The sequence below is a fragment of the Staurois parvus genome, unplaced genomic scaffold, assembly GCF_062004578.1.
Source record: "Staurois parvus isolate SC_StPar_1 unplaced genomic scaffold, SC_StPar_1.0 ptg000133l, whole genome shotgun sequence".
NCBI lineage: Eukaryota > Metazoa > Chordata > Amphibia > Anura > Ranidae > Staurois > Staurois parvus.
Window position 1 is genome coordinate 415207 of NW_028317929.1, and position 22029 is coordinate 437235.

The window sequence follows — 22029 nt, forward strand, 5'->3', positions numbered from 1 at the left end:
CGGAATCCTTAACAAGGGGGCAACCAGATCCTGGCCCCTCCCTACGTGAATGAGTATGGGGTACATTCTAAATAAAGAAAAACACAGACAGTATTTTACTTTAACCACTTGCCGACCATAAGTCGCTCTGGCTGCACTGACACGGGGAGGATGCGCCCATACTCCAACCCCCCTCCCTGTGACCACTGTCCTCTGAAATGCCAATTGGAAAGTAGACACCCCAAGGAATTTGTATTTGCAGATATTTTTTTAACAAGGCTTTGGAAAATAAAATAAAAATACATTTTTGTTTTCTTTCTTCCTTTTCAAAAAACTTGTGCCAACAAATGTGATCTGTAAAATACTCACCATGCCTCTCAGCAAATTCCTCGGGGTGTCTACTTTCCAAAAAGAGGTCATGGGGGGGGGGTAAATTCCAGTATACTGTATATACCACAGTTCGTAGATGCCATAACTTTAAAGCGATACTGAACATTCATTTGTTTCCTTTCCAAAATAACAAACATGTCTATACTTTTCTGCTGTGTGTAGTGGTTTTGCACAGAGCAGCCTGGATCCTCTGCTACTCGGGTCCCCCGCAGGCTCTCCTGACTCCTCCTGTCTGTCGGGTGCCCCCACAGCAAGCAGCTTGCTATGGGGGCATCCACTGCTCTGTGTGTCCATTCACACATGGAGACGCAGCTCTTTGCCCCTCCTTCTCTCTCCTCATTGGCTGATTGGCTATGATTGACAGCAGCGGGAGCCAATGGCTCCCTCTTGTTGTCTCAGCCAATGAGGAGGCAAAGACCTGGGACAACCGAGGCTGTCGTGCACATTGCAGGATCTTGATGGGGCTTAGGTACTGTAAGTATTGAGGGGGCTGTGGACACGCTGCACACAGGTTTTTTTTACCTTCATACATAAAATGAAGCCTTTACAACCACTTTAACGCAAACAAATTAATATACACATACTGGGATTTTTGTTTTACCAAAGACATGTAGCAGAATTCATTTAGTCTTAAATTTATGAAAAAAATTAAGTTTAATGGATCTTTTTATAACAAGGTAGCAAATAGTTTTTTTTTTAATTAGATATTTTCTTCATATCACAAAAAATCAAATACCACCAAAAGAAAGCTCTATTTGTATGGAAAAAAGGATACAAATTTTGTTTGGGTGCAGTGTTGCATGACCATGCAATTACCAGTTGCACTGCCAAATAGCAAAAAATGGCCTGGTAAAGAAGAGGTAAAACCTTCCAGAGCTGAAGTGGTTATAAAAAAAACCAATATCCAGTGCCAATCAGGATGAACACTGGCCGTCGACCCAAACAAAAAAAAGAAGAAGAATGTATCGCCACTCGACACTGACTCCTGCCCTTTGACAGATTAGCGGCCTCCTGCCGCTAAATAAACTAAAGGGAAGGGGCCACCTGATGATGTCACTGATCCCGCCCCCCTTGTGACATGCTGGGACATACACAGTGATGTCATCAGGTGGCCCCTCCCCTTAGTTTTTTTAGCGGCAGGAGGCAGCAGAGCTGTCAGACGGCAGGAGTCAGTGATGTGTGCAGGTATTTATTTTTTTAGGCTGGCGGCTGACGTTCATCGTGACAGATGGTAGACTTACTTCAGGGGATATTGTTGTTTTTAAATAAAAGGACTTGTCAAAAACTGTGTTTTTTTTATTTTTGACACTTTTTTGAAGAATGAGTAGGGGTACAATGTACCCCATACTTATTCACAATGGGGGGGGCGGCTCTGTGGGCCCCCTTGTTAAAAGCCGGCAGAGCCCCTCAACTACTGTCCATAGTTGTGGAGAAGAGGTTTGATCTCAACAGAAGTTTGGACTGAACCATGGCTAATCAGGTGCTTGAAAAAAATGCCCAACCATTTACCCATTTGGAGGGAGCCAAACATCATGTTTAATGCGGTTATTACTTCCATTATTAGACATGACACCTCCCGCTGTCAATGATTGTTATGGATGTCAGCAAGTGCTGGCACTGCTGAGTTCTTAACAACCAGAGATGCCCGACAACCTGCTGAAAAAAAAAATGCTGCCTGCTGACATATTGTACATCTGCTCCTGTCACTTCCCTTTAGCAGATGACATCCAATACATACAAGGGGCAAGGTCCCATACATGACATTATTGACCATTTTGGACATGAACACATTTGGTCATTAATATCATGGAAATCCTAACAGAGGGTTAAAGATCTAGAAGTTAGGCTTATTAATTTATTGTAGGGTAGCAGGGGGAGACTAAATTTGTATTTTCTTAGTGAGATGGAATTTCTTCTCATTTTCAAAGTAACGTGCAGTCTGTCATAGGCATGCGCTAAAGAAACACAAAAGATATTAAATAATTTAAAGCAGGGTCCCTACACTCCCCCCAAATAGACTTCGTCCTCAAAGGCCAATCCAAAAAATTATTTCATTTCTAAAAGCTGGGTATCCTGTTTGACAAAAGGATTGGGAAGGAGAAAGGCAAAACAGTGTTACAACTGCATATGAAATTTATCATGGAATCTAAGCAGATAGAAATTGTTTTACATATCAAAAAGGACAAAGGATAGATGTCACTAGGCTCAGTAACCAAGCAGTGACAGGTACATCACATTATTCAGTACAAGTGAAACACAGACACTAGGGCCCTGATTCACTAAGATGTGAGTGTAATAGCAGAGACTGACCATTCAGGCAGACTCCGGTCAATCAATCAGTCGTCTGACCAGCGTCTAGCAAGCTCATTGACGAGCGTCTATTGACTACTTTGCTATCACTGGCACATTTTTAGGTGCAATACCGGATATGTTCGCTAGATGGCGCACAAGCGCGGGCTTTATTTACATTGGCGTTTTCATGATGGCAAAAGAATTCTTAGAATGTTATAAATACACCTGTACACCTGTATTAGAATTTTCTATTTTCTTCTATTTATTTTCTTGCTGTGTCTCCAAAATGATCAGGAAACTAATGCATTTACTAATGAATGTCAAACATTCTGTACTCAAATGTTAAACATTTACACACTTATATCTCAAATAATTTATATACTTCTAATTTCCCAATATAATTATATATCTTCATTCTCTTTAATCACGTAACTATTCTATGGTAAAGACAAGTGCAGCGCTATAAATGCATGTGATCAATAATGAACGCATGTAAAAACCAAAAAGTGCAAAGAATTGCAACAATGATGTAATATTGTAAATGGTGCTAAAATAAGTTCATAGAATCATTCCTGAATAATGGAATGTCCTTCGTGTGAGAGTACCAACTCAGAGAGTGCCTATGAATGGCACGTGTGGTCTCTCCGTGACGGACAGTAGTGCATGAACTCGTGAAAGGTAAACCACCCTTGGGACTGGTCTACACTCACCAGAACAAAAGTATTAATGTGTATGGGTTATACACATCACACATCTGGGGGTGCAGCGGTATGCTGGCAGTTATGGGTTAGTCATCCAGCTCCATCCATCCATCCATCCATCAGGGTGGGTGCCCAAATGGTCCTGGGGAGGAATTAGCTCAGCCACAGGAGCCAGAAAGGTGCTCAATAGTGTAGTACACTGTCACAGGGGTGGATGACCTTTCACGAGTTCATGCACTACTGTTCGTGGTTATATTTATCTTGTGTAATACCATTTTAGTAGTCTATATAATTTGACCAGCGCTCGCTCTATCATTTTCAAACAATGGAACTATTCTACATTATAACTCAAACTGTGTCTCCCACAGTGGTTTAGTGGTTAGAGCTCAGAACTTACAACACTTGGATCATGGGTTCTAATCCCGGTCATGGCTACATCCTAAAAAATGGAGATCAATTTTCTGGGTTGTGTCAGTGCCAGGAATATTGATCAAACAATTATGATTTTGCCTAATGACTAGAAAGTGGATGAATGTACTCTTCTGCCAATTAGGAAATGTGCAAGTTTCATGCCGTGTATATTTCATTGTAACATTTTTCTCTTTTAAATCTGTCTCCTTATACAACTTGACCCCCTCCCCCACCCCATCATCACCTGTCCCATATGCAAATCTATGGATCACCGCCCCACTCTTTAACTATCTATTTACTGATCAAGTGAATGTGTCTCATTTTCTATCAGCTACAGCTCAGATCTCACATTATTATACAATTGCTGATTGTATCTCACCACTAGTCTGATTGAATTCACAATTCCTGGTCAGTCCCGTTCCCTGACCTCTAATAAACTTTAGGGCCAGTTCACACTACATGTGTTTCAGTTGCTTTTTCGGCATCACAAACGCACAGAAAGAAGGTTATATGGTTGTCAATGTCATAGTTCACATCAGCACTTGCATTTTCAGTGCATTGCAGGTGCTGTAAACAAAGTTGACCACGCTGCATTGTTTCTGCACAGAACTGTACTGGAACACATTGAAACGTCCTTGAATGTACTAAAACGCACATGTCCCTAACTACATTGAATACAAAGAAAATAGAAAAAAATAAGTGGAAGGGATATAAAAATGCAATGTAAACATGTCCAAAACGCATTCAAAATGTACTGGAACACACTAAACATGCATGCCAAAAGGGCATGAAAAAAACCCATCAGGAACACATCTAGACTGTTTCTATAGTGTGAACCAGCCCTTAGGACTTGTTCACACCATTGGTGGTGCAGAAACGCATGCAAGAACACACATTTTCCAGCACAGCAAAGAAATGCAATGCCCTATGTAGATGTGCGCAGGTACCATGATGAAAACGTTGTTGCACCTACACACGTCTATTAAAAACAGCCCCATTCACAGCCACAAATACGCATGGCACCACACTACTGTGCGGTTAGGTGCGACACACTTGGAAAATAACATAAAAATAAGCCAACATGGCTAAAACATATCTTGAAAATATGGGGACTCTGATATCCGGCGACAGTCCGTTCACGAACGAGAAGCAATTCTGCACCCCTAAAACCAACATAGAGGAAAGGGATGGTCAAATTGCTGTGCTGCTTCCAAACCACCTCTGGCATGCCAGGGTCATTATGCAGGTCCTCGATGCCAGTTCTTGCCTGCGGCCACAAAATATCCACTGGCCACGAGTGAAGGTGAGTGGAGGACGTGAAGGTGGATTTCTACCAGCTTCAACCGCAAGCAGTACCACTCCTGAAAAATGAGAGCAAATAATCATTGACACGTCATCATGACAGTCAATTCTCAGTGCAGGCTATCTAGAGTGTCTTTCCTTTTTAACCATTTCAAGAGTTCAAGGAAACATTCTTGGAGCATCTACTGTGTTTGGAAAGGCCAAAGGTCCCCCCCTCCCCCAGGCACACTAATGCTTATGCAGGCCATAGACGGGGAGAAAAACGGCCGATTTTTCTTTTAAAAAATGAAAAATTGGTTGTTCAAGCGGCCGACGTTGCCAGCAATGGTAAAAAAAAAATCGGCCGATTTTCATCCCGTCTACAGCTGGCAAAAAGTGTCCCTGCAGAGAGCTCCGCTATTTCTTTGACAGTTCCTTGACATTTACAGCGGTTGCAACAATGTATCTATTTGTATCCATTTAGGATACAGATGTTTTTATTCAGAAACAAATAGATACAATGTTGCAACCGCTGTAAATGTCAAGGAACTGTCAAAGAAATAGCGGAGCTCTCTGCAGGGACACTTTTTGCCATACTGGAATTCCTCTCATTTTTCATCCTCTTCTTCTTCATCATCATCCTCTTCTTCTTTTTCATCATCATCCTCTTCTTCTTCATCCTCTTCTTCTTCATCATCTTCATCCTCTTCTTCTTCATCCTCTTCTTCTTCATCATCTTGATCATCATCATCCTCTTCTTCTTCTTCTTCATCATCATCCTCTTATTCTTCTTCATCATCATCCTCCTCTTCATCATCATCTTCTTCTTCTTCTTCTTCATCATCATCCTCTTCTTCTTCATCATCATCCTCTTCATCATCATCATCCTCTTCTTCTTCTTCATCATCCTCTTCTTCTTCTTCATCATCATCATCCTCTTCTTCTTCATCATCATCCTCTTCTTCATCATCTTCTTCATCATCATCATCCTCTTCATCATCATCCTCTTCTTCATCTTCTTCTTCTTCATCATCATCATCATCCTCTTCTTCTTCTTCTTCATCATCATCATCCTCTTCTTCTTCATCATCATCATCATCCTCTTCTTCTTCTTCATCATCCTCTTCTTCTTCTTCTTCATCATCATCATCCTCTTCTTCTTCTTCATCCTCTTCTTCTTCTTCATCATCATCATCCTCTTCTTCTTCTTCATCATCATCCTCTTCTTCATCCTCTTCTTCTTTTTCTTCTTTTTGTCTTCCTCTTGCAGGTCACTGCTCATGTGCAGATTTTTTATCAGTAAAAAATCGGCCAATTTGCCCATCATTGCCGCAAAAAACGGCCGATCGGCAAATTCGGCCGTTTTTTTTTCCAACTTTACCGAAAAAAAAAATCTGCCAAAATACCGAAAAACGGCCGAACAAATAGCCCACCAACGATCCGAAAATCGGCCGATTTTATTTTCGGACGGAAAATCGGCCAATTTTCGACCCATCTATGGCCTGCATAAGATATGGTGTGGCCCTAGGGTCAATGTGTGTTTAGAATACTTCCAAAATGCACATATAAAAACACTCCATCCAAATGCATGTTGCATTTCTATAGCATGTTAAACAGAAAAAAAATGCACTTACATAATGTTAACATACGCAAGTAAAAGTAGACAAAATCCACATCCTTTTATTCTGGCTTCACATACATGCATTGTTGTCTAACACCGCACTCCTGGGCAAATCACATGCAATTTGTGTGCGTTGCAATTAGAGACAAACATTTTGCACACCTCAAATTGCACCGCATCCGGGCCAAAAATGTGCAGGACCCTTTTTCAGGGTATGCACATGTATTGTACTGTCCAAGGCATTGCACACTAACGCATTGCACACTAAAAATGTCAAATACGTTAGTGTGTACAGTGCATGAGTGTAAAATGCTTTAGTGTGTACAGTGCATGAGTGTAAAATGCTTTAGTGCGTACAGTGCATGAGTGTAAAATGCTTTAGTGCACACTGCAGTCTACAACACATTGCACACTGTAATACACTGTAATACCGTGTACACCCACACATTGTAGACTGTAATGCACTGTACACTGTCATGCAGGATGGAGCTACGCATTGCACACTGTGATACGCTGTCCACTGTCATGCAGAATCCAGCAACGCATTGCACACTGTAATACCATGTACACCAACACATTGTAGAATGTAATGCATTATACGCAGTATACATGTCCAGATATTCAAAGATTAGCCTTGAAGGCCTAGCTGGTTACCTATTGGGCGACCGCAGATAGCCGAATAACGCTACACTGCATCCAGGCAGCTCTGGGAGGGCGTCATATGACATCCTGGCAGAACGCGCTCTCCGTGATTGCTGTGTCCTAAGGACACAGCTGATCACGTGATGTGGTAAAGGCCAATCACTGCGGCTTTTTACCATGTGATCAGCCATGTCCAATGACACGCTGATCACCGGGAAATGCATTTGCCGGGTCTTGGCTGCACTTTCATCACGCTATCAGAATGTGTGGAAAGTACTGCCGAGAACCAGCAGTTATCAAAGCAGGGGTCGGCCCCGATGATCAGTGCCCACCAGTGCCACCCAACAGTTACGCCCACCTGTGGCCAGCAGTGCCACCCACCAGTGCTGCCTCATCAACGCACATCAGTGTTGCTAAATTACCAGTTTACCAAATGTTATAATATAAACAGACTTTTATTCATTATGAGCTATTTTGTGGCTTATCGAGCAAAAAGTAAAACACACAGCAGCAAGTCAATACCACCCAAAGAAAGCTCTATTTGTCTGAAAAAACTGATATAAATTTAAGATGGGTACAATGTGGCATGACCGCACAATTGTCATTCAAAGGGTAACAGTGCAGAAAGATGAAAATTGGCCAGGACAGGAAGGGGGTAGGAGTACCCAGTAGGCAAGTGGTTAATATCATTGACCCATCAATACCCAGGAGCTAATGTACAGATAAGTAGCATGTGCACCAAGTGAGATTCTGCTAGGCCCCACCCACAAAATTGCAATTACCTGTCCCTCACATGTTATAAACATGTTTGCAATGGCCACACTTACTGTACATATAAGGATCATCTCCTCAGTTGAGAACTGTGCTCTCGCCATGTCCAAATGCCAATAAGGTTATCAAAATTTTCAACCAACACAAAACCTCCAACCACTTCTCATCCACTTACACTCCCCACAACCACTTCCAGGTGCGCGCGCACGTGATGACGGACTTCCAGGATAGCCGTTCATGCGCCATGCGGACACCTGTTTGGTGCTTATTTGTTTGCAATCGCGCATTTTTATGTGCGGCTATGATAGCTTTCGCAAATGTGTGTTTCTTATTGATTTGTTTTTTTTAACCTTGGCTAATATTTGTTGCCAAAGGCCAAAAATCAACAAAGTGTGGACTATTTTATTACTGTAAATCGAATTGTAGAAAACCTGTAGCTGGCTGCACAGTGAATGTGACATTCATTAGTACATAATATTGTGGTGCAAGTGGGTTTTTTTTTTTTGGTTTTGAAAAAGCCAGTTTGCACACACTTGCATATTCACGCTCTTACAAGCTACATTTGAGCAGATTATATAAGTATACAAAGTAACTATTAAGGTTGTTCATATATTGAACATAAAATAAACACAAAAACATCGGTCAAACATTTATTGATCAAATATATCTTCATTTATTTGGTCAGCAGGAACAAGTAGGTACAGTCAATATCTTGGTGAGTCACAAAAATAGGATTGATGTGGCAAAAATAAAACACTCCTGCTCATAAGAGCTTACAATCTAAAGATACTTCTAGTGAACTGTGTGTGCTCAGGTTATAGCAGGAAACAAAGGGGAAGATGAATCAAGTAACATTTTCATGCACATAGGATTTACTTACACAATCACGTAGTATAAAGATCCATTCAAAAAAAAAAGTCTTCAGATCAAAATATCAAGAAAACAAAGCATGTGAAAAAAAACCCTCCCACCTCTACAAATCCCCTCCCACCTCTACAAATCCCCTACACATACATTTGTCAGCAGGTTTGTCAGAAAAATGCTTTGGAGTCTAAATAAGCAAACAAAATTAAAACAAGAGCAGATTTTAAACAAAACGATTGACATGTGTGAGGCTTTCAATGCAAAGAGAAAAAACACAATCATTGTGCAATAACACACAAACACTTTACAAGGCCAAAAATATGCAAACATTTCCAGCCCACTTCCAAACACAGCCTGAGTGGTGTCTGGGGCAATTCAGCACAAAATCTCTTCTTCCCCCAAACCACTACAAGCAAGGACTTAGTCACAAACCACCCGGCCTAGTAACAGGCCAGATCACTCCCTACTGCACATCTTTATATAAGCTAGGTTGTATTTGGAGCGTGCCAAACAAGGCCCCACACCCAATGAAGCCACACCCACCACTGACCTTAATTTGGTCAGTGAAAGTGTTTTCACCTGATGAATCCGCTTCCTACCTGCATTAACCCTTGGTATACAGGCCCCACAAATCAGAAAGAAATATACAGTGAAATGTACGTGTGCAGCATACAACAGAACATTGAGCAGGGATGTGAAAGGGAACCCCAATTGGAACCTTTATTGCTACTATGGTCACAATTCCCTCCAGATTCTCGCATGAGTTAAGACAGTCACATGACCACATCTTGTATGCAATACTGAAAATGACAAATCGATTTGACTAGTATGGTGAATTTCCCATCAATTGGCAAAACACTCCAGAAATCAAACATCACCAAACATTACACTCTGGGCAAAGCTGATTTACAAATCCTGCGACTTACAGTAAAGTTGACCATTTTAATGCAATTTTCAAGACATCTGACACAGATCTCTATGCAAATTGCCACTAAAGTAGTACATGTACTACTATAGAAATCAGTGTTTGAAACGCACCCATGTGGTCACTCTAATAGCAGACAATAGGGTGCGACTTTGCAGACGATTTACAACTTGCATGTTGTGCAAATCACATGCCAAGTCCCACGCAATGTGCACGCTATTGGAGTGTTCATATTGTTGTGGTTCAAACTTGGTTGGAGCCGCAAGTAATAATAGAGTAATGAATACACTACTTTTCATGCAATTTGCTGAGAGATCGGTGTCGATTGTCTTGCAAATTGCACTTGAAATCACCATGTACCCTAACTTTGAAATCATGCAACTTCTATGCAAGTCACATGATGTGACTGTGGTGTCAATAACACCACTTAGAAATCTGCTTTAATGTGACCGGGTAGCCCCCAGTAACATTGTTTGCGATTGCCATGCAATTGGCATTACAGGCGACTTGCAAATCGTAGACCAAGTCGCACCCTATTGGCCACTGTAGGCTCTGTTCACATCCAATTGGATTGTGAACTTGTGCAACTTCACTGTAAGTTGGGCAATTGCCGCATCGGATTAGATGTGACAGTGGTGTTAGCCCCCAGTAACATTGTGTGCAATTTGCCATGCAAAGGGCAAGTTGCTGGCCATGCCAATCGCATGACAAGTCGCATCCAGGGTGTGCAATTTCAGGTGCGATTTGTGAATTGACATGGTACCTGATATTGGATATAATGAATGTGAATGTGAGTGTATTAACGTACGCCATTTGTTGCAGTGAGAGTTCAAAGGTATTTGAAGATTTTGGCCATTTATTAGCAATTTAACATCTAGACTCAAATAGAAATCGCAATGCTACACACAATTGAAAACACAACTAGTTAGTAATTCTCTAGAAAACACAGTAAAATTGGCAACTTAAACAGTAATTTTCATTTGCATATAGTGTGAACGAAGCAGGAGAATTAACAAAGGAAATAAATCTTTGAAGGCGTGCGGTCTGCTTTGCATTTGGTGGAAAAATCCATACCAGTATTTGTGACAAGTTTGATGTGTGGATTCACCAACCAAGTCTTTTCTCTCTCGCTCACTCTTCTTTGTCTCACTGGCTCGCTCTTCTCTCTCGCTCACTCTTCAGTATGTTTTTCTCGCTCACTCTTCTTCATCTCACTGGCTCGCTCTTCTCTCTCTCTGTCAGCTCTTTGCTTGCCAAATCCTTCACAAAAGTGGGTTGAGTGTAAACCATCATTATCAAATCTATTAGTGCTCCAGGCTCTTATCTTATCCCATTGTATGACATTCACATAAGGTGCAGCTTTGAAGGTGTTTCAACAGACAAGGCCTCATTCTAATTCACATTTTAGGGATCACTTAGACAGAAAGCAAAGATGTTGCCAGAACATCTATTTGAAGACAGCCACACACGGAGATCATGCTACTTCCTTGCCGTGGTTGGGATTCAAACCGACAACCCTAGAGTTGTGAGGCAGTAGTGCTAACCACTAATCCACGGAGCTACATTGCTAAGCCAGCCTGTATTTCTGTGCTGTGAATCAATCTTAGGTCCCTGGGCAAGTTCAGTGTAACTACCAGATATCTCCAATGTGACACAAATGTTGTGCTATGTTGCCAATTCAGATGTATGATGGTTCTATGTATCCCAATACAAAGGATTGCAATACTAATACAGGCGTACCTCGGTTTACCAATGCCTCAGGGAACGTCATATTTGGGGTACAAATGCCAAACCATTTCAGTTAATTGGTCTGTTTACAAATGTTTGAATAATTTGGTATGGGCATGTGGCCTGGTATGGTTCAGGAGGGGGGGAGGCGCTCGCTTGTCCCCCCCCCCCTTTCCTGACCTGCTGGGCTGCATGCTCAGATAAGTATCTGTTATGGATTTTGGGGGGTACCCCATGCTGTTTTTTATTTAATTTCAGCGTGGAGTTACCCCTTAACATCCATACGAGACCCGAAGGGCTTAGTATGGATGGGAGGGGGGACCCCACGCCGGGTTTTTTACAAATTGTTTATAATTCCCTGCAATACTTTTACATCAACTGTCAGTGGGGAACTCCGCCGACAGCTGAAACATGAGCGCTGCATTGGTTTTCGCTACTAAAATGCTGCATGAGTTGATAACATAACTCATGCGGGATTGTAGGAGCGACAGCCATGTGTTAATGTTTCAACTGTCAGCGGGGTTCCCCACTGACAGCTGAATGTAAAAAAAAAAAAAAAAAAGCGTGGGGTCCCCCCTCCCATCCATACCAAGCCCTTCGGATCTGGTATGGATATTAAGGGGGAACTCCACGCTGAAATAAAAAAAAACAGCTTGGGGATCCCCCCAAAATCCATACCAGACCCTTATCCGAGCATGCAGCCCGGCAGGTCAGGAAAGGGGGGGGGGGCGAGCGAGCGCCCCCCCTCCTGAACTATACCAGGCCACCTGCCCTCAACATGGGGGGGTGCTTTGGGGAAGGGGGGCTCCCCCCCAAAGCACCTTGTCCCCATGTTAATGGGGACAAGGGCCTCTTCCGTTATTGGGATAATTGGTCAGCCATTTTTTGGGATTTTAGCATATTTTGTTTACCAGTAAAGTTGAAAATTTTTTGTTCCAAATTTACTGATAAAAAAAATGTGCCAAAATCCCGAAAAACAGCTGACCAATTAACCCACTAACGGCCCGAAAATCGTTCGATTTTCTTTTCGGCAGAAAAATCGGCCGATTTTAGACCCATCTATGGCCTGCTTTACATGGGTCTAAAATCGTCCGCAAAAAAAATCGGCTGATTTTCAGCCCGTTAGTGGGTTAATTGGTCAGCCATTTTTGGGGATTTTGCAACTTTTTTTAATTGGTAAATTTGGATAAAAATTGGCCGATTTTGCAGATCGGCCGATTTTAGCTGCAATGATCGGCAAATTGGCTGATCTTTTAACAGATAAATAATCTGCACATGAGCCATGACCTGCAAGAAAAAGAATAAAAAAAAAGAATAAGAAAAAGAAAAATGCAGGCCATAGATGGGGCGAAAACTGACCGTTTTAAAAAAAAAAAATCGGTTGTTCAATGGGCCGACGTTACCACCAATGGCAAAAAAATTGTTCGATTTTCGCCCCATCTACGGCCTGCAAATATAATAGCGAAGTAATTACTTCTGTCCCTGCAGAGAGCTGCGCTATTATATTTGACATTAAAAAGTATAAAGGTTGCAACATTGTATCTATTTGTATCCGAATAAAAACATCTATATCCGGAATGGATACAAATGGATACAATGTTGCAGTCTCTATACTTTTTAATGTCAAATATAATAGCGGAGCTCTCTGCAGGGACAGAAGGAATGTTTCAGCTGTCATCGGGGTTTCCCACTGACAGCTGAATTTTAAATTATTTCCGTGAATTAAATAAATAATAAAAAAAACAGCGTGGGTCCCCCCCTCTCATCCTTACCAAGCCCTTCAGGTCTGGTATGGATATTAAGGGGGAACTCCACACTGAAATTTAAAAAAAAAACAGCGTGGGTCCCCCTCAATATCCATACCAGACCCTTATCCGAGCATGCAGCCCGGCAGGTCAGGAAAGGGGGGGGGACGAGCGAGCGCCCCCCCCCTCCTGAACCATACCAGGCCACATGCCCTCAACATGGGGGGGTGCTTTGAGGCAGGGGGGCTCCCCCCCCAAAGCACCTTGTCCCCATGTTGATGAGGACAAGGGCCTCTTCCCCACAACCCTGGCCGGTGGTTGTGGGGGTCTGCGGGCGGGGGGCTTATCAGAATCTGGAAGCCCCCTTTAACAAGGGGGCCCCCAGATCCCGCCCCCCCCCCTACGTGAACGAGTCTGCGGTACATGGTCCCGCAGACTCCTTCACAAAAAAACTAAGTGTGGTGTAAAAAAAACACAGTACAGGGTCTTTGACAAGTCCTTTATTAAAACAATGTCCCCCGAAGTAGATCCAACGTCAATCACGGCGGCGGCGGCAGGGACCCGAAAAAAGAAAAAAAAAAAGGTTCCGCTCCCGTCGGAGGCTTCCAGCCTTGTGAAGAAGAGGCTAGCTGACAGTTCTTATATAGGTATGGGGCGGGGCCAGCCGGGAACAGCAAGCATGTGACATGGGGCGGGTCACTCGGATGATGTCCCCGGCTGGCCCCGCCCCATAGCTATATAAGAAATGTCAGACTGTCTCCTGCATTCAGCTAGTTAGCCTCAGCGGAGAGACAGGGTGACATTTCTCAAATAGGTAAGGGGCGGGGATGATGTGCCCGGCTGGCCCCGCCCCATACCTATATAAGAACTGTCAGCTAGCCTCTTCTTCACATGGCTGGAAGCCTCCGACGGGAGCGGAACCTTTTTTTTTTTTTCTTTTTTCGGGTCCCTGCCGCCGCCGCCGTGATTGACGTTGGATCTACTTCGGGGGACATTGTTTTAATAAAGGACTTGTCAAAGACCCTGTACTGTGTTTTTTTTTACACCACACTTTTTTTTTTTGTGAAGGAGTCTGCGGGACCATGTACCGCAGACTCGTTCACGTAGGGGGGGGGCCGGGATCTGGGGGCCCCCTTGTTAAAGGGGGCTTCCAGATTCTGATAAGCCCCCCGCCCGCAGACCCCCACAACCACCGGCCAGGGTTGTGGGGAAGAGGCCCTTGTCCTCATCAACATGGGGACAAGGTGCTTTGGGGGGGGGAGCCCCCCTGCCTCAAAGCACCCCCCCATGTTGAGGGCATGTGGCCTGGTATGGTTCAGGAGGGGGGGGGCGCTCGCTCGTCCCCCCCCCTTTCCTGACCTGCCGGGCTGCATGCTCGGATAAGGGTCTGGTATGGATATTGAGGGGGACCCACGCTGTTTTTTTTTTTTAAATTTCAGCGTGGAGTTCCCCCTTAATATCCATACCAGACCTGAAGGGCTTGGTATGGATGAGAGGGGGGGACCCACGCTGTTTTTTTTTTGTTTTTTTTATTGTGGACCTTTATTTTTACATTCAGCTGTCAAAATAAATATTATCTAGACCTTTGAAATAAGTAAAATCATTACAGAAATAATTATAAAGGATAAGAAACAAAAATAGAATCACTAGAACTAAGGAAATCTAGTTAGATTACATGAAGATATGCCGAGTGCTGTTTATTAAACACAGTAGTCGCGAGCGAGTGCCGGCTCTCAGAGGAATCCACAATCAGATTCACTATTAGTCAGTGGCTAAAAAGCAAACGCCCATGGCAGAAGTCTAAAATGTGTTCTGCACATGCTCAGTTGTATCTGCCAAAGACACTGCACGGGCTTCTAGATTTTTACTGTGTCGATTTCCTTGAAAAAAACGATTTTTAACACATTTTTAATTTTTTTGGAAATAGCAGATATTGTTTAAAGTGAAGTCCTGATATTTGGCAAAGCAAATTTCTAAGTGAACATGTCTCTGCAGTGATTTTTCATGGTTTTAGACTTGCTTCTTAGCAAGTCTGTTTTGTGAGTCTGATTTCGGGCGTGTGTCTTTTTGTGAATTAGATTGGGCATCTGCTTATGGGCTCTGCTCAATAGTGAATTAGGTTGCAGGGTAAAAAATGACAGACGCCCATGAAAATTGGGCTTAAGCCCATAAATATGCGCCCACGCCCAATAGTGAATCAGGGCCTATGTTTCTCCAACTGAATTTACTATTGCCAGACCTGCTAAACCAACACATTAAAGACATGACGTCAAGAAAACGGAAAATTGAATGACAGATACTTACCGTAATTTTCCTTTCCTGACGGGCTCCATGTCAGTACAGCTGGGTAAGGGCCCTGCCCCCCCCATGCTTCCAGGACCTAACTCATACATTTGAGCCCAATGGCAGCCTCAACGTTATGTAGCTAGTCCTACCAAACTGGGTGAATTGTGCTGACATGGAGCCCGTCAGAAAAGGAAAATTACAGTAAGCATCTGTCATTCAATTTTCTGTTTTTCCTGACAGCTCCATGTCAGCACAGCTGGGAATTAACTAGCCACACAGGATAGGGATAATGCTTCACGCTCCTCAATTCTGGCTAAAAAGCAGAAACCAGGATGCGTCTACCAAACTCAACTGTCATTAAGACTGCTTCTATACTGAGTAATGAGCAATGAACATATATATTGACCTCCACGTAGCTGCCTTACAGATAGCATCTGGGAACACTCAGCTTGCAGGATCGAGACAATGAAGTCGTCCCCCTGGTACAGCCAACCCTTTCACCTTGTAGGCCAAGGAGATGATGAGCTTCACCAACCAGGAGGCAAAAATCTTGTTGGAAGCCATAAAATTACACGCTCCACCTGGAATGACAAACAATTGCTCTGACTTCCTAATGCCAGATGTGGTCTTGATGTTAACTTTTAAAGCTTGACCCACATCTGATGGGCTAAACTCTTGGGTACTCCCCAAGAGGGATGTAGGAAGGACAGCTTTCCGTGTGATATGGACTATGACGGCCACTTAAGCACTATTTTGAGCATCAGCATCAGTACCACCCTATCCAGGATGAATGTAATAAAGGGTTCTTTAAACCCCAGGGCCTCTAATATGGACACCATTCTGGTTGATGTAATTGCCACTAGGAAAGCAGTTTTCAGCGAGAGGTACCACAAGGGGCCACTTTGATTTAAAGTATCTGATTAAAGTCCAACACCAATGGGTGATCCCACTTCACAAACAATCCCTTAGGTAGGCTTCAACCAAGTTGCAGCATGAAAGACAGTATAATTGAGTGTTGGATGCCCACTGTATGCTGGGGAAGGCAGAGATAGCTGAAATGTGGTCCCATAGTTTACTTACACATAAACCTAAATCAAGCCCCACCTACAGAAACTTTAGAATGTGACAGACATGTGAAGAGCCCAGTGTAAAATCTTGATCAGCACCAATCCTGTGAATTTATGTCATAATTCTACTACAGGAACTGTTAGTGCTGTTCTTCTTTGCTTTCATAAGAGTGTTCACAACCTTTACAGAGCCCCTGAGATCTATTAGTCTCTGCTTCTCAAGACCAAAACCTTGAGCTTGTGCCTGTCAGTTGTTGGATGAATGTGACTTTGGAGAATCTGATCTTACCAGCAGAGGGAGTGGATCCTTGGCACTCATTAGGAGGGGCAGAGGGTACCAAGGCCAAGTCAACCAATCTGGGATCACCACCAGATCATTTTCCCCTGCCACAGCCTCAGCAGCAAGCTGAGAATCAGAGGGAGAGGCAGAAAGGCATAAGCTGTCCTGGAGATCCACTCTGATCAGCATCTCCAATCTATTTGCTTGTGGATGCTGGACCCTGGAATAGAAAGCAACTTGGTGTTGACTCAGGGCATGCACAGATCTACCTCTGGAAGTGATTGCCAAGCTCGTTAGTTCTCAAAAGACTTGCGGCAGTCTTGATCATTCATTGTCATCCAGGATTGTCCTGGAAAAATTGTTTGCCAAAAGATTCCTCCGACCAGGCACATAGGCAGCAGATAGCTGCAGGATATTGACTTGGGCCAACTCTAGAATCAGAGAAGCCTCCTTCAGGAGGGAGACACTAAGTGCCCCCTTGTATTAGGATGTATCAGTCATTGAGCTGTCCAACTTCACCAGGAGAGGCTCACCTTGGATGAGGTCTGAAGGCTAGGAGAGCCTGAAATTCAGTTCTTAACTCCTACTTTGCTGGTGTCTTACTGCACCACCAGCCACTAGATCGTCAGATGGGAATGACATCGCTGAAGATTCTGCTTCTCGAACTACAAGTTTTGGCTTGCTTCTATACAGATCATAATCCATATCTTCTGACATAGGCCCTCTGACTGAGTCCAGAAACCCAACTTGATAGGGTGTGAAAGTTTGACTGAGTCTACCTGACCTGTTGGATCTGAGATGTGAAGGATGAAAGATCTCCCAAATATGACCTGAAATGCTTGCCTTGACTGACTATGTGTCCATCACCAAAGCTGTAACTAAGTCCAAAGAGGAACCACCAAGTGCCCATAAGACATGCATGGATGGCACAATTCCCAAAATACCAGAAAGCATCCTGACATGAAGCTCTTCGCTGACTTCTTGGATTATGTGCTGGCTTTTTCTTTGACTTCCAGCCAGAAATGCAGAAGCTACCCTCTCTGGAGTGAGCATGGAAATGGACTCTTGAACTCCAGCCTCTTTTAACTCAACATATGAAGTGCAAAATCTTGTAAGCTGCTATGCAAAACCAATAGTACAAAATTTTAGTTATAAAAATATGAATCGCTCACAATATTCACTCATCCCACACAAAATGTGTTATATAACAAACAGCAATCAAGTGCTGCACTTCACCTATGATTTAAACCAAATCAAACAACATAAATATCTCTTAACCACATCCTTAGTCGAATGACTGCTACAGTGTGGTTGTCCCCAGTGGTGCATACCGGGCCAACTCCGTGATCGCTGGGTCCTACGGACACAGCTGATCACATGATGAGGTAAAAGGCCAATAACAAGGCCCAGATGGATTTTCTGGGCTCTACTATAAAAAAGAATTTGCCACCGTTCTGGTTTCTCACTTGGCAGCCTTTTTCAATTCGTTGAAGCAGGGTTCCCAGCTTTCTTTGGAGTCTCTTCAGATACATATTACTGTGATCCCTAAGAAGTCTGAAGATGCCTTTGAACCACAGGCTTTCAGACCGATCTCGCTGCTAAATGTGGACTTGAAGATTCTGGGAAAGGTTCCGAGCTCCCAAATGAATAAGCATACTCTCACTTATCCATCGAGATCAGGTTGGCTTCATTCCGGGGTGAAAAGCTGCTAATAACATACGTAAAGTCATCCATCTCATTCATATCTTACATCGCCACAGGATACCGGGGTTTCTTTTATCCCTGGACATTTATAAAGTGTTCAATTTGCTTTCTTGGGAGTAGTTGACATATACGCTGTCTAGATGGGGTTTTGGTGATGCATTTCTGGCTTGGATCTCAACTTTATATTCGTCTCCCTCGTCCTCTGTCAAATACTGTATGCAGGTTTTTTTCCCTCATCTTTCCCTATCTTCAGGTCACGAGACAGGAATGCCCACTATCACCTGCTCTTTTTGTTCTCACTCTTGAACCTCTAGCTGCAGCCATTCAAAATCATCCGGATATTTCGGGTGTCCAATATTGCTGGCACTCAATACAAGGCCAGCTTTTATGCGGATGAAGCTCTTTTGGTTTTAACCAATCCTCTCATCACTCTCCCCATCCTCCAGGTCATATTGGACTGTTTGACTATATCTGGCCTTCGCATCAATTTGTCTAAAACCACGGCATTGAATATTACGCTCCCTGCCGACCTGGTTGAACGGTTGCAGACACAATTTCCCTACCGTTGGGCATCCCATCCCCTGGCTTATCTTGACGTTACACTTACTACCTCCTACTCTGCCCTATTTTTGGCTAATTATTACCCCTTACTGCGCTCTGTTACTTCCCAGCTTCATTCTTGGCAGTTTCCTTCTTTATCTTGGATTGGCCGGATACATGCTATCAAGATGATTATCTTGCCGAAGATCCTGTACTTTTTTTGCACTCTCCCTATTCAGGTCCCTGCGTTTTTTCTTCGTCTACTCTGTTTTATTTGGGCTCATAAACATCCCAGAGTGCCAAGAGCCACTCTGTATACTCATAGATTACAGGGAGGTTTGGGAGTTCCACATGTTTCTAGATACTATTTGGCGGCTCAGATCTCCCAGTTGTCTGTGCTTCATGCCACGAGAGATATCCCGTTATGGATACTCTTGGAATTACCCAACTGTGCTCTGCTTTCCTTAACTACATTGCTTTGGCTCCCGCCTAAATTGCGCCCTCCGGATTTGAGCCCTATCATGCTTCACAGTTTACAAACCTGGGATTCTGTTAAATATTCAGGTAATTTGATATAATCGTCTCTACTTCTTTTCCCGATTACGCATATTCCTTTATTTCCACCAGGCTTAGAACATCCCCCTTCTTTTTCTTGGTGGACCTACCATGGCTTTGTTATTGTACATGATTTTCTGAGCGCGCTTACGTTTCCATCATGGGAGTCTCGTCAAAAATCACGGGGGTCCTGCAATGGGAATATTATTGGTATTTGCAATTGTGCCACTGGATCCTGTCCCTCTGTCGTACCTCTACGTATCCTTACCACAAAACGCCCTTTGAACACGTCTGTCAACATTCCCCAGGGTCCCCTGGCTTCATTTCTGTAATTTATGCCTCTCAACAGTAGGTCCTCCTCACTACCCCTGTCTTATGTCTCTCAATGATAGCGAGATCTGGGTTTCTCGATTGCGGCGGAGGATTGGCGTAGGGCCTGGGGGATGGTGGTGAAATGTTCATTCAATACCGTCACTCTTGAGGCAGCCTACAAAGTTCTCTTGTGGTGGTTCTGGGTCCCGGCTCGGACTGCTTACTTTAATCCGACTGGTGGAGATAGGCGTTTCTGGAACTGTGGTCTACATGGGGACGTCTTGCACATTTGGTGGTCGTGCCCGCGATTGATAGGCTTCTGGTCTAGGGTTTTTGGTTTGCTGCAAAAGTTATTTCATATTACAGTACTTAGGGATGCAAGGGTGGCCCTCCTGCATTGCCCAATTTTGGACCTGTCTAGGTCTCAGCAGAAAACAGCATCCTACTTATTTATTTTGGCCAAACGTGCTATATCTCAAGCTTGGAGAACCCCTTCGGTTGTCTTCCAGGGGGTGAAGACCTGGATGATTGCTATGCTGATCAATGAACAGATGTCTAGTGTTCTTCAATATTCTCCTCCAAGATTCCTTAAGGTTTGGGAACTTTGGATACGTTATTCCCTACCATCCCTGCCTCCTACTACTTATGGCCTCTTATAGTTGTTGCCTGTGCTTGCCCTGGATCCGTGATTCTTCAAGTCTTCTTTTCTTCCATGTTTTCTTTCTGATTCTTTCTTTTGTTCTTATTTTTTTCTATGTTTTTAGATTTTCTTTTTCCTTCTAACAGTTTTTTTTCTTTTCCCAGTAATATGATGGATTGCTGCTGCTATTATTTGGTTTGGCTTTTTGCCCTCCCTCCTTGATATCATTGGACATTCCGTTATTTGGCTAATACAAGTCAGCAAGATGTATCTATTTATGTACGTTATTGTTCTGCTCTGCCCCTGCGTGGGCGTATCTTGAGCTTGTTGTTATATTAAAACAAAACTTTCTTAATAAAGATATTGAAATAAAAAAGGCCAATCACAGCGGCCTTTTACCACATGATCAGCTGTGTCCAATGACACAGCAGATCACTGAGTAAATACAGTTGCCGTTTATTGGCAGCACTTCCTTCATGCTGTCACAGTGTGAGGAAAGTACTGCTGATAACAGACAGCTGTCACAGAGCAGATTGGCACTGATCATCAGGGTAACCCCTGCTAGAGGGATGCCGATACTTTAGCTTCCAATCATAGCTCTGAAGTCACCAGATGGTTAATGAACCAAACCTTGTCCTGCCAGAGAACAGGACATGAAAATGTTTTGTTAAGAAAAGCAACAAAAAGGTAGGAATCTGCATCAGAAGTACAATAATATTCTGCAATGTACACAAACCATCCAAGGGAATAGTTGACATCATAAAGACCTTTTTTTTTTTTTTTAGAAACTGGAGACCACAAACATATTAAAGAGCTGTCCTATACTCCAACAGGCAATGCTGGCTACAGTATTTATCCGCAGGCAACACCTCTACCTTCTCTGGGAATGCTGGTCTTTTGAGGGGGTTGCCATAATGGCACAATAGTAAAGCAAACATGAGAAGCTACCAACCGGTAATGCCATGTATTAACAGACAAAGTATAACCCTAGGTTCACACCTAAGCGTTTTCTGCAGCGTTTTGCAGTATAGTCCATTTAACACACTTACCTATGGGACATATTCATTTCTGAGCATTTTCACCTGGTGCGTTTTTGGAAAGGGTCAGGGACTTTTTTGAATGCAAAAAGTAGTGTTTTTGGTTCTATAGACTTCAATGGAAATGCTGCAGAAAAGCATGTATTGCCTTTTTGCTGTGTTTTTTTATGCATTTTTGCAGTAGTATTTATGAGTTTTTGATTCACTTTACATTTTAAATATGCATAGCAACAAGAAAAAAAACTGAACCCGCCTTCC